This window comes from Rhinopithecus bieti, unplaced genomic scaffold, assembly GCF_001698545.2.
Source record: "Rhinopithecus bieti isolate Rb0 unplaced genomic scaffold, ASM169854v2 scaffold_1853, whole genome shotgun sequence".
NCBI lineage: Eukaryota > Metazoa > Chordata > Mammalia > Primates > Cercopithecidae > Rhinopithecus > Rhinopithecus bieti.
Genome location: NW_016804151.1, coordinates 6,063,187 through 6,075,377, shown reverse-complemented (window position 1 = coordinate 6,075,377; position 12,191 = coordinate 6,063,187). Strand labels below are relative to the sequence as shown.

The 12,191-nt window shown below is 46.6% G+C and overlaps 1 protein-coding gene across 4 annotated transcripts in view; it reads right to left on the bottom strand.

The window, feature by feature from the left end:
• The window catches only part of RFX2 (regulatory factor X2), a 123,341-nt gene extending 112,673 nt beyond the window's left edge, over positions 1-10,668 (bottom strand). For 2 of the 4 annotated variants that reach the window (XM_017867005.1, XM_017867009.1), the window contains exon 1: positions 10,408-10,668. The gene's annotated coding sequence lies outside the window, so the exon portion shown is untranslated. The remainder of the gene's footprint in view (positions 1-10,407) is intronic. The other 2 variants (XM_017867010.1, XM_017867003.1) reach the window with 2 other exon arrangements.
• Between the last annotated feature and the right edge of the window lie 1,523 nt (positions 10,669-12,191).

Here is a 12,191-nt window from a genome sequence, read left to right as displayed (position 1 = left end):
ACTGTGTACTCAGCTCCTAGCAATGAGACCCAGCAGCAGCTCTGTTATAAAACCCCTCCCCGCTCCCCGAACTTTCTGGAAAAAGAACTTCATTTGCAATTTTGGCTGGGTAAAAAGGGAAATTAATTAACAGTAGGGGTCTTTGATTAAAATTTCTTTTGAAATTTGGTAAAGGAAAAGTACATATTGAAAGAGCTGGAATGTTAATTGAGACCAAATCGAAAACATGGAGTTTGAAGGTTATTGGATCTCAGGCACGGGCTGCGTGATTTTTTTTTTTTTTAAGAACTGTAGGTTTACCATCTTGATATAGCCCTTGCCGTTCTGAAGAGCACTCGGGCTTATGTATGTCATTCACTCACATGTTAAATATGAAGCCCTATATACAATGGCCTGTGGGAACTGTGGCAGGAGTAGCTGTCTCCATCCTCCAGAACCTTGTCACAATCAAGAATAGGAAATGAGACGCACAAATCACTACCATCTGTCGAAGAGGCCTTGCAATGCTAAATCTAAGTGCTGAGGCAATTTGCCTGCAGTCTTTGCCACTTCTGGTTGATTAGTCCAGCAGCCCCCAGCTGGGGGGCAATTCTGTTCACCCTAGCTCCCACCTCAGGACATCTGGCAATGTCTGGAAACAGTTGGTTGTCACCACTTGGGGAAGGGGGAATGTGCTTTTGGCAGGTAGAGGCCTGGGAGGCTGCTCCACCTCCTATAGTGCACAGAACAGTCTCCCCAACCAAGAATAATCTGGCCTCAAATGTCAATAGTGCCATGGTAGAGACTCTGCTCTAGTTTATATTTTCCAACTTAACTCCTCAACGAAAATCTCAAGGTTCCATGGCAAGAGGGGATTAGAGAAGGGTCTTGAGGGAAGAGTAGGATTTTCTTTAGTAGAAATGACATTCCTGAGAGGGGATAAGAAAGTACAAGACCCGTTTAAAGTATGGCAAGGTCATTTGGAGTAGTGAAAGGGAAGCAACGAAAAGGGAGATGGGGCTGGACTGAAAGAAGCCTTGAATGTGTGGTTACAACAAAGGGGAGGGGGAAGTTTGTCCGTTTGGCTAACAAAGTAGTCAGAAAGTGCCCTTCCATTCCTCCTGACATAGCTCAGAGAGACGTGACAAGGTGGCTGGGAGAAGACGGAGATCAGTGAGAATCCAGAGACGAAGGAACCCAAGGTCTGTGCAAGGCACCCGCAGGGAGACAATACGGAAGTATAAGAAGAAGTAGGCTCATGCAGGCCCATGTAAATGGGAGGAAGGTGGAAGTTTCCGGACCGGAAGTCTAGGTGGGAGGCGCCATGTTGCGGCCCAGCCGCTGCTGCTGACTCCACCATCCTGCAGTTCGTTAAATAACTGCAAATTGATGAGTCTTTTCTTTTGCATGCTGAGTCTCTCCGATGAGCACAGTCATCAGTGTGAACTAAGGCTGGCAATTAATAATTGAATTATATTGATTTAATTGAATTAATGAATAGAATCATATCCATTTCCAGAAGTAATTCTACTCACCCGCGTCTGTCATTTTAAGGGTCTGCAGTAAAAATACCAGGATTTACACAAAAGATTTGCTCCTGAGATATATCCTGTTTTTAACGTAGGGTCTGAATATCAGTTGCCAATGGTTTCTAATAATTTTAAATTTGTCTAGTGCCTTCTCCCCCTCAACTGTCCACATGATGATATTAATACACGTAAATACTTAACTAATTATAAGCTCCTCAGATGTTTGATATTTCAGGCCCACAAATATTTGCTAAATAAATGGATGGAGATCCCAGTGAGCTCCTCACCGAAATCCCTAGTAGGATGAATTCTTCAAGAAATGAATAATTCCTTTTAAAATCAGAAGCATATCCTTTAGTCTGTTTTCAGTGGGTCTGGAATTCCAAATATATTTTTTCTCAAGGCAGGCTACATCTGTCTGTATGTATTCTGAGAAGGACAGGAGAGGTGGGAAAAAGGCCTTCGTGTTATTTTCTTTGGGTTTCCACTGGCCTGGGTGGAGCCCGCATACATTTTTGTGGGCTGGTAATTTTTTTGGAAACTGCTTCTAAGGCCTTTCCCTACCGATCACCTTTTGGACAGAAATGTATCCTTGGAAACATGGCACAGTTTCTAAAAGATAAACAGTTTGCATTTTTTAAAAAAGTATAATTAAGTGCTATTGCAGCATTAGGAATGGACTTCTATATCATTGGTATAATTTCAACAGTTTTCCAGGAGACAGGCGCTCATGAGTCAAGCCTTCTGCCTTTCTGTGGGGACCCAGTCCTTTTTCTCATGGGACTTGTGCAAGTCTAATCTTTCTGGTTGCCATTCGATCTCACCCTTCATGGTGCTCAGTTCTTGAAGTTATTTCCTCCTTTGCCTTTTGAGCCTCTGTCCAGGTTCTCCCTCCACCTAAGAGTCTCTTCGAGATCTCTGCTTAGCATGATTCACAATAGCTGTAAGGTGGAAACCACCCAAGTGTTCATCCATGGATGAATGTGTAAACACAATGTGGCATATCCATGCAATGGAATATTCTTTAGCCTTAAAAAAGAAGGAAATTCTGCCGCATGCTACAGCATGGATAAGCTTTGAAGACTTATGCAAAGTGAAATAAACCAGTCACAGAAACACAAATACTCTATGATTCCTCTTATATGGGGTATAGTCATCAGATTCATGGAGACATGAAAACATGGACTGCCCAGTCCTGAAAACATGGCCACACCCCTCTCCCCCACCTGCTGCCTGCAGAACACCATTCTCAGGATACAGTTCAGATCCACACCCTCTTTTCAGACCTTTCCTCAGCTCCAGGGATAGCTGGCCTCCCTATTTTGTCTGCCTTCTGTGCCCTGTAGAAACACCCAGCAAAGCCTATTTGATACTGACTCCCCTTCCTTGTTGGTCTTTGGTCTTTGTAACTGGGTAGGATAGCACTTTACTCAAAGAAGGCAATGAATAAATGAATGGAGGATGAATGAATGAAGAATGTATGAATGAATAATGAACAAATGTCAGGAGTCTGAAAAGCAGGTCTTTTGGTAAATGACTGGACACCCTTGATCTGACAGCTACAGGCTGACGTGAACTCTACTGATGATCCAGTTTATACTTAGAATAGCATCCAAACTTTGCCCATGGCCTCCAAGGCCCTGCAGATTGCCCCTGCCTCTTCTGCCTCTCCTTGCTTTGCTCACCAGGCATCAGCCACACAACTGCAGGACCTCTGCATCTGCTGTCCCTTGCCTGGAAGGCTCTTCCTTCTGAACGCCACAGCGCTGGTTCCCTCTCCTCATTTCAGTCTCAGCTCAACTGTCACCTCCTTAAAAACTGCTGGATGCCAGGAGCCCAGTCCACATCACACAGCCTTGCTTTTTTGTCTCTACTGTTCAATTTTTCAGCCAAGTTCAAATATAAGAAGCCTCTTATGGCCAGGCACAGTGGTTCACATCTATAATCTCAGCTGCTTGGGAGGCTGAGGCAGGAGGATTGCTTGAGCCTAGGGGTTTGAGGCTGCACTCCAGCCTGGACAACAGAGCGAGATTTCATCTTTTTTTTTTTTTAAGTTTCTTATTATGAATTACCCACCCCCCAGTCTCAAACATATACACAAACACATGCACACATGTCCAAAATAACTGCAGAGATCTTAGTAGAAATAGGCTTACCATATATAGCACATCTGGGCTTCATTATATAAAAAATGACAAATAATCACTATATCAGACCATTACATGTAAATTCTACATATTTTAATGGCTTTTCAGCTTTTCTCCACTTTGAAACATGGACTGTAGCAGGTGTAAATGGACTGACAGCATTTAAAATCTATCTGCTTTATGTATCATCTACAGGCAGTGGCAAGTCAACTGCATTTTTTAGAAAGTCATGAAATTCACAAACATTAAAAATAAGGAATAGCCAGGGCATACAACAGGGTTTTCAAACACGCAAGACATTATGTATCATAAAACAGGAATGCACTTTCAGGAAAAAACAACTGAGGTGCAGCAAGGCCAGGCTGTCTGCTCCTAAGGGCCCAACTCAAGTCCTGGCACGAAGGCCAGGCCAGTCCTCAGCTCCAAGTGGCTCATTTCCAGACTCCGACCGTGTTGGCATCCAAGAGCCAGTGATAACAGAGAAGGGAAACCAGTTTTAAAATGTTCTCATCTGTAGAGCTGGCCACTCCCCAAAACCCATCACAAATGTGATATCTGGGGAGTCATTTCAGAGGGGCCCATGCCACAATCAAGATGTAGGACTCCAACAACTTTTCATGTTGTTTTTGTTCTTACGAAGCACTTGTGTTTGCAGAGGGACACATTAGTACCCATGAGTTTCCAGGTTAATTTAAGGGGGATTTCCTACCTTAAAACAGACAGCATGGGGCCCGACCACTCAATCAAGCAAGATGTATTTACTAAATGCCTCCTTAGCCTTTGGTACTGGTCAGGAAACCACATAAAAAACTGATCATCCCAGGCCACTTACTACTTATTTGCTTCATCCTAATAATAATAGTAATAACACTTTTTTCTGAGTATCTAGTAGATGCCAGCCCCTGTGCTAAATAGCTTATAGAAATTATTTCTAATATAGCAACCACACGAGCTATTATTATCGATTTCACAGATGTCAAATCTTGCCCCAGAGCCACTAAGCTAATAAATGGTGGTGCCACAATTTAACCCCTTCTCTGCTGTGCCCCAAAGCCCTGGTCTACAACATCCAGCACTATGACCTGCAACTTTTCCTTTCCTCTTTGCCCTGCCCCTGTTCATCCAGATTCATCCAATTTGAGTTCTACTGACTCAGAGATGGCAATATGAGCTTAAGGTGCCTATGAGCAATTCTTAACTAAAAACAATTTTTTTTAAGGGCATGGTATCACTATGTTGCCCAGGCTGGTCTCAAAACTCCTGGGCTCAAGCAATCCTCCTGCCCTAGCCTCCCAGGTAGCTGGGATTGCAGGTGTGAGCCACCACACCCAGTGCAGCTCCCAGCTCTTCATTTCTACATATGCTTTCCCCATAAGTGTCAAGGAAACCATTTGTTTATTCATTTCACAAATATTTCTCACTTGCCTACTCAGCACCAAAATTATTCTCAGCCCTGGGGATATAGAAGTTAATAAAACAGCCCATGCCTGTAATCCCAGCACTTTGGGAGGCCGAGGCGGGTGGATCACGAGGTCAGGAGATCGTGACTATCTTGGCCAACATGGTGAAACCCTGTCTCTACTAAAAATACAAAAATTAGCTGAGTGTGGTGGCACATGCCTGTAATCCAGCTACTTGGGAGGCTGAGGCAGGAGAATCACTTGAACCCAGGTGTCAGAGGTTGCAGTGAGCCAAGATTGCACCACTACACTCCAGCCTGGTGACAGAGTGAGACCCCATCTCAAGAAAAAAAAAAAAAAAAAAGTTAATAAAACAGAAGTTCCTGCCCTTACTGAGCTGACATTCTAACAAGAGGACAGTGATAATAAAATAAATATGTATAACTTATGGTGTGTTAGATAGGAATAAATGCTGAGACAAGAGAAAGCAGGGGAGGAGGCTGAGAGCACCCATTCTCAAGTGGGTAGCCTGGTGACATTTGAGAAAAGGCCTGAAGAAAGTCAGGGAGCCAGCCCTCCAAATACCTGGGCAAAGAGCTTTCCAGGCAGAGCTGGAAGGAGCTTCCGGAGGCCAGCAGGGTGGAAGTACAGTGAGGGGAATGCATCTAGGTTGGCGATGAGGTGAAAGAGGTATTAGGCTTGGTGGGGAATGAAGTTAGGGGTGACTTTGGCTTTTGCTCCAGGTGAGATGGGAGCCATCGGAGGGTTTCGAGCTGAGGGATATGAAGTAGAACTTAACATGACACCCCCTCCCCTAGGGTTAACAGGCCCTGTCTGACTGCTGGGCTGAGGAGAGACTGCCGAGTGCCAGTGGTGGAATCATCTGGGCTAGATGCTGGTGGCTTGGACCAGAGGGGCTGGCAGTGGAGGTGGCAAGGCATGGTCAGGTTCTGGGTAACTACTGAAGGTGAAGTCAACAAGATTTGCTGATGGCTTGGGAGAGAGGAGTCAAGGACGATCCCAAGGTTTGGCCTGAGTAATGGGGAGAAGTGAGTTGATACTTACTAAGGAGTTTGGGGGATACTTTGGGAGTAGTAGGTCTGGGGGGACTATGACAGGCTCAGCTTGGCCACCTTAAGTTTAAGGTGCCTATCAGAATCCACCTGGATGTGTCCAGCAGGCAGCTGGATAGATGTTTTCTGCAGAGAAGAGTTTAGAATCCTAAACCAGTTTGGAGCTTCCCAGGCTCCAGTTCCCTCTAGACCTGTTAGGGCCTCTCTCTGGACCTTTTCCCACTCCTCCTTCACCTACCCTTATCCCTTTCACCCCCTTCATTCTGGGTCTTCCCCTATATTTTTTTCCTATGAGGATTCCTTTGCTGACCTTAGAGTTTCCAAGAAGCAAGTAGGTGGTTTTCAGTTTTCTCTCTAATTCCCAGCGTATATTCCATTGGCCTGCCCATCCATCCATCCATCCATCCACCCACCCACGCCACCCACCACCCATCACCATCCATCCATCCATCCACCCACTCCATCACTGGCGACCCGATACCATCACCCATCCATCCATACATCCACCAACACACCCACATCATCACACCATGCCATCCACATCCATTCATCATCATCCATCATTCCATCGAAATAAGAGCTTTCACTATGCCAGGCATATGTCTACATGAGACGAGCATGAGAACACGACCAGCAGAGGAGCTTCATCGCCATTTAATATTCTAGAGCCGGAGTCAAAACATTTTTTTAAAAATACATAAGCCACAACCCCTTACCAACAATACTGAAATCCAGGAAACTCTGAAACTGGAGTTTTGTAAATTTGGCCTGTGACTCACTTGGTGACAAAAGCTGGCCTGAATTGACATGAGGTTACTTATGGTCCTTCTCTTCCCCCAGTTCGGGTGAATATTCATATAGTTCAGTCAGAAATACAGCTATGTTTAGCAGGGAGTCGCCCTGGACTGTAGTTTCGAGCGGGCCCACAGACTCACATTCTCCTCCCCTGCTAGTTTAGTGAGTGTCCTGAAAGCAAGATGAGAACTTCCCTTTGCTTTTCCAAAGTTTCATATTTTACAAGTAAGTGTGGTATGTATGGGGGCATAATGTTAATGTTTGTAAATATTGTAAATATATTTCCTTTTATATTTAAAAATATATTTATATTATTTAGATTTTAATATTTAAATATAAATGTGTTTTATATTTCATGTTTTAATATTTCAATATATATTTTTAAAATATTTAAATACTTAATAAATAGCTGTCAACTTTAGAAACAAATATATAAGATGTGGTTCCTTCTGGCCCCAGAATTTCATGACCAAAACAATCATTAGCTACTATAAAAATCCACAGGTGCAGAGGCCGAAAACGGGTGGCTCATGCCTGTAATCCCAGCATTTTGGGAGGTCAAGGCGGGTGGATCATTTCAGGTCAGGAGTTCGAGACTAGCCTGGCCAACATAGTGAAACCCTGTCCCCTACTAAAAATACAAAAATGAGCCGGGTGCAGGGGCGCACACCTGTAATCCCAGCTATTTGGGAGGCTGAGACAGGTGAATCCCTTGAGCCTGGGAGGTGGATGTTGCGGTGAGCTGAGATCTTGCCACTGCACTCCAGTCTGGGTAACAGAGTGAGACTCTGTCTCAAAAAAAAAAAAAAAAAAAAAAAAAAAAAAAAAAAAAAAATCCACAGGTGCATTTAAAATTTTGACTCGATTATAATATTAAAGTTAAGCCAATTTAATATTTTTATTGATTATAACATTAATGTAAAACTAAACAATTAGATCTAAGGAATAAGACCCAGAGAAACAATTCCCCAGTATCTGCATTTGTGGTGAACAGAACCATCCTTGTCAGTACTTCAATAATAAACAATGTTAAAAGATAAGTATCTCTATTTAAACATACGTCACATATACATTATATGATATTGTTATATTTAAATACACATCACACATACATTAAGGTAATGCATGCCCTTCATGCAGAAAGCAAAGATCAAGTGATTTCAAAGAACTTGCCCTGTTATTGAGGTAATAACTGTCTGTCTCTTCTCAGATTCAGTGGTTTATAAGAATGAACTTAAAAAACTAAAAGAATTCAGTATTGCTTTTCCTGCAGGGGCAAACTATTTCAGAACTCGTTCCCGACCCAAGTCGGTTGAACTGTCACACAGTCACAGAACCAGTGATCTTTCCCATCATACATTATAAGTTGCCTTCCGTACTAAACCTGTTGATGAAGAAGCCCTAGTCATTCAAGAACTTAAATTATTTTCCTAGGGGAGGGTACCATAAACTCTTACTTCTCTAGTCAGAGTAGGTGAGTTGCCGTTTCTAAGGTTATTTTACAGTCAGTTCAAGTCTTTAAACTGGAGCAGGAGAAAGCACAGATGCCCCCCTCCTCCTTATCCAGAGAAGGACGGGAGGTAAGGATCTTTCCACAACAAAACAATGTTTCGGGGCATGATGTAAAAAGATAAAATACACGTCAACAATACGTACAGGCACACTTTTTTTTTTAAAGTCTTTGTTGTTGTTTTGTGTCATTATTATTATTACTGTTACTTTGTTGGGGAACTCTTAGTTGAAACAGAGAATGAAGCTTGTACAAGGTTTGATACCTTGGACCTGCAGAGATGAAGCTGACTGAGAGGGAAAAGAACTCATCGAAGCCTGCGCTGGTCATTTATGGCACAAAGCAGGAAAATAATTGCAGGGAGGCGCAAAGCTAACAACATCCCAAAGTAGGAATAAAGCCTTGCGGGGGGGGGCGGGGGGGGGTAAGGCAGCCCGCCCTGGGTCCCGCGCTCATCCTGCCCTCTCCCTTCCCCATTCTTGCCGCACAACCAGGAGGTTAAAATAGGAAGATGAACCGCGCCGGCAGCCGCCAGAATAGCCCGGGCGCTTGGGGCCCTTGGGGGGCCCTTGAAATAGACACTAGGATCGGAAAACCCAACTTTCCCAGCGGAGCAGCGAGGAAAACCAGAAGGAACGGAGCCGGAGGCTGGTGGCGAGGGAGCGCGGTGGCTTCTCCGAGGGAGGGAAAAAGAAAGCAATGAGCATTTGGGGTGTGAGTGTGTGTGGTGTGTGTGAGTGCGTGTGTGTGTGTGTGTGCGCCCGCGACCGCGCTGGGGGGGGGGGGGGGGGGGGGGGGCAGGGGGTGGAGTTTAAATCCACAAACACACACACGCACTCGCACAACCTCGGATAAAATGCCCCGAGCAGTTTAGGTTCTTTAAGAAAATAAATAAATTTAAAAAAAGAAAAAGTTTCACTCGCTTTGGTGAAACTTTTCTCCCTTCCAGATCAGTCTAAGAGGAGAGCTGCGGACGTGCGGAGGGGCTTCTTGGGGGGACGTGGAAAGACTGGCGGACGCACGAACCCCCAAACTCAGGAATATGGGGTCACAGAGAGAAGGGGAGGAGGTGTCAGGGAGAGGAGCCCTGAACGCGAGAATTTGGGGTGAAAAGATGAGAAGGGCAAGAGGAGTTCTCTCCAGGGCAGACGCACCAGCTTTTAGTTAAGGAATGAGAAAAGCGTTCCGGGGTGCCCCCAAATTCAGTATGTCTGGGAGTCCATTAAAAAGGGGGTCCCCGGGACAAGTCAAATCTAGGAATTTGGGGTAAAAATGAGAAGGGAGTCTTCGAGGTCCTCTCGAGGCAAGGAGTTTGCAACTACGAGTGACAGAAAGGCTCTAGGGTCACCCCAATTTCGGAGGTTTGGGGAGTAAAGTAAGAAGAGGGCCCCAGGTGCCCCAATTCAGGGAGTTTGAGGATATGAGTAAAAGAGGTGTCCCTGGGCGCCCCCAACTCAGAGATCTGGAGAGTATCCGTGAGAAGAGGGTCCCCTGGCGCCCCCAATTCAGAAAATTCGCGGGTATGAGTAAAAGAGGGGTCCTCGGGTGCCCCCAACTCAAGATATCTGGGGGGTTAAAGTGAGAAGAGGGTCCCCAAGCGTCCCCAATTCAGGGAGTTTGAGAAGTTTGAGAGACGTTCCTGGGGCGTCCCCAACTCAGCGAGTTTGAAGGTAAGCGTGAGAAAGGGGTCCCCGGACGCCCCAACCTCAGGAAGTTTTGTAAAAAGTGAGGCGACGGCACCGCACCTCCCCCGCGTCCGGTCAATAAGGAAAGTGGAGGCGTCGCCAGGGTCCCCCCAAACTCCGCCGCGCGCGCGGGACGGGGTGGCGGAGGCGGGTCCCGCGGCCGCACCCCCCGGACGTTTGGGGTGGGCGGCGGGGACGTGCTGCCCGCTCCCCCGGCTCCCCGAGCGAGGTCTCCGCCGCCCCCCATACTCCCCGGCCGGGCTGGGCCCGGGGCGGTCGCATCGGTCACCTGGAGTTCGGGCCGGGAGTTCGGGCAGCGGCTCCCGCGGCGGCGGCAGCGGCTGCTGCGTGTTGGTCCCCGTTGGTAAGTAACAGTCTCCACGGCTACAGTCTCTATGGCGGCAGCGGTGGCGGCGGCGGCTGCTCCTCCTCCAGCTCCCGCCGCCAGCCAGCCTCGCGCAGCCCGCCCGCCCGACGGGGCGGGGCGTTGTTACCGGCAACGGTTACCAGGCTCCGCGCCCCACCTTCATAACGGCCCGCCCACGCGCGCCTCCAACGGGCCCGAAGAGGGCGGGGCGCGAGACCCTGTGGCGTTCCATTGGCTGTCTGCAGAGTCTGTCAGAGGGAGGAGGCGTTCCCCGGTGAAAAAGAGGGGGAGACTCGACCAATCGCCGCGAAGGGGGGCGGGTCTTGGCTGGAGGCGCGCTGGACTCAGAGGGTTGGCAAAGCGGCGGCGCGCGCGGGGCCGGGGGTGGTGGCGCGTTTTGGGAAAGTCTAGTTTTAGGGGACCCAAGGGACTTCGTTTACCCCACAGGAGGAATGTGGGACATGTCGGGACAGTCTGATTAGTGGTCAGTAAACTCTGGCTCGCGGCCTGTTTTCACGGACCCCAGCTGAAAATTTAAATATATGTATAGTTTTACATAGTTAAAAGAAACTATCAAAAGGAGCTTTTGTGGGGTCTGAACCTGATAGGAGACCCTCTTTTATTGTAGTGGGTCCAGTATTTTGAACTAGTTTAAAGATTGGCAAACTGTGGCCTGCGGGTCAAATTCTGCCTGCTTGGGTTTGTAAATAAAGCTTTATTGGAACATAGCCACGCCCATTTCCTTGAACAGCTTGGAGGGGTGGAGTAGTTGCGCAAAGACGGCATGTCCCACGCAAAGCCCAGGATATTTACTATACGGTCCTTTACAGAAAAGGTTTGCCAAAACTCACCAACCCTCCTCTCAAGCTGGTAAATTCAGCTATGAGTAGAACAGAAACAGACTCTCATAGAGCTTTTATTCTGGCGAGGGTACATTGATAACAAACACAATAAAGAAGTAAACATATAGTTATTCGAGACAAGGGGCTGGAACAATAGGAGAAAACAACTTGTACTGAGAAAAGGCAGGAGATTAGGCTTCAGCGCCACTCATTCATTCAACAAGAAATCATATTAGTGAGCACTGATTAAATTGTTATGTGCCAGAAAGTGATCTAAGCATTTTTTAATTTTTTAATTTTTAATTTTAATTTTTATTTATTTAGTTTTTTTTGAGACGGAGTCTCGCTCTGTCATCCAGACTAGAGTGCAGTGGCACGATCCCGGCTCACTGCAAACTTCGCCTCCCGGGTTCGCGCCATTCTCCTGCCTCAGCCTCCCGAGTAGCTGGGACTACAGGCGCCCGCCACCTCGCCCGGCTAGTTTTGTATTTTCAGTAGAGACGGGGTTTCACCGTGTTAGCCAGGATGGTCTCAAACTGCTGACCTCGTGATCCGCCTGTCTTGGCCTCCCAAAGTGCTGGGATTACAGGCTTGAGCCACCGCGCCCGGCCCGGCTAATTTTTTGTAGTTTTTAGTAGAGACGGGGTTTCACCGTGTTAGCCAGGATGGACTCGATCTCCTGACCTCGTTATCGGCCCACCTCAGCCTCCCAGAGTGCTGGGATTACAGGTGTGAGCCACCACGCCCGGCCAACATTTCTTTAAATATGCAAATTCATTAAATCTTACAATCACATCTTTAGAAAGATGCTAGGCATTATCCCCGTTTTTGTTTGTTTGTTTTGTTTTGTTTTTCTTTTTTTTT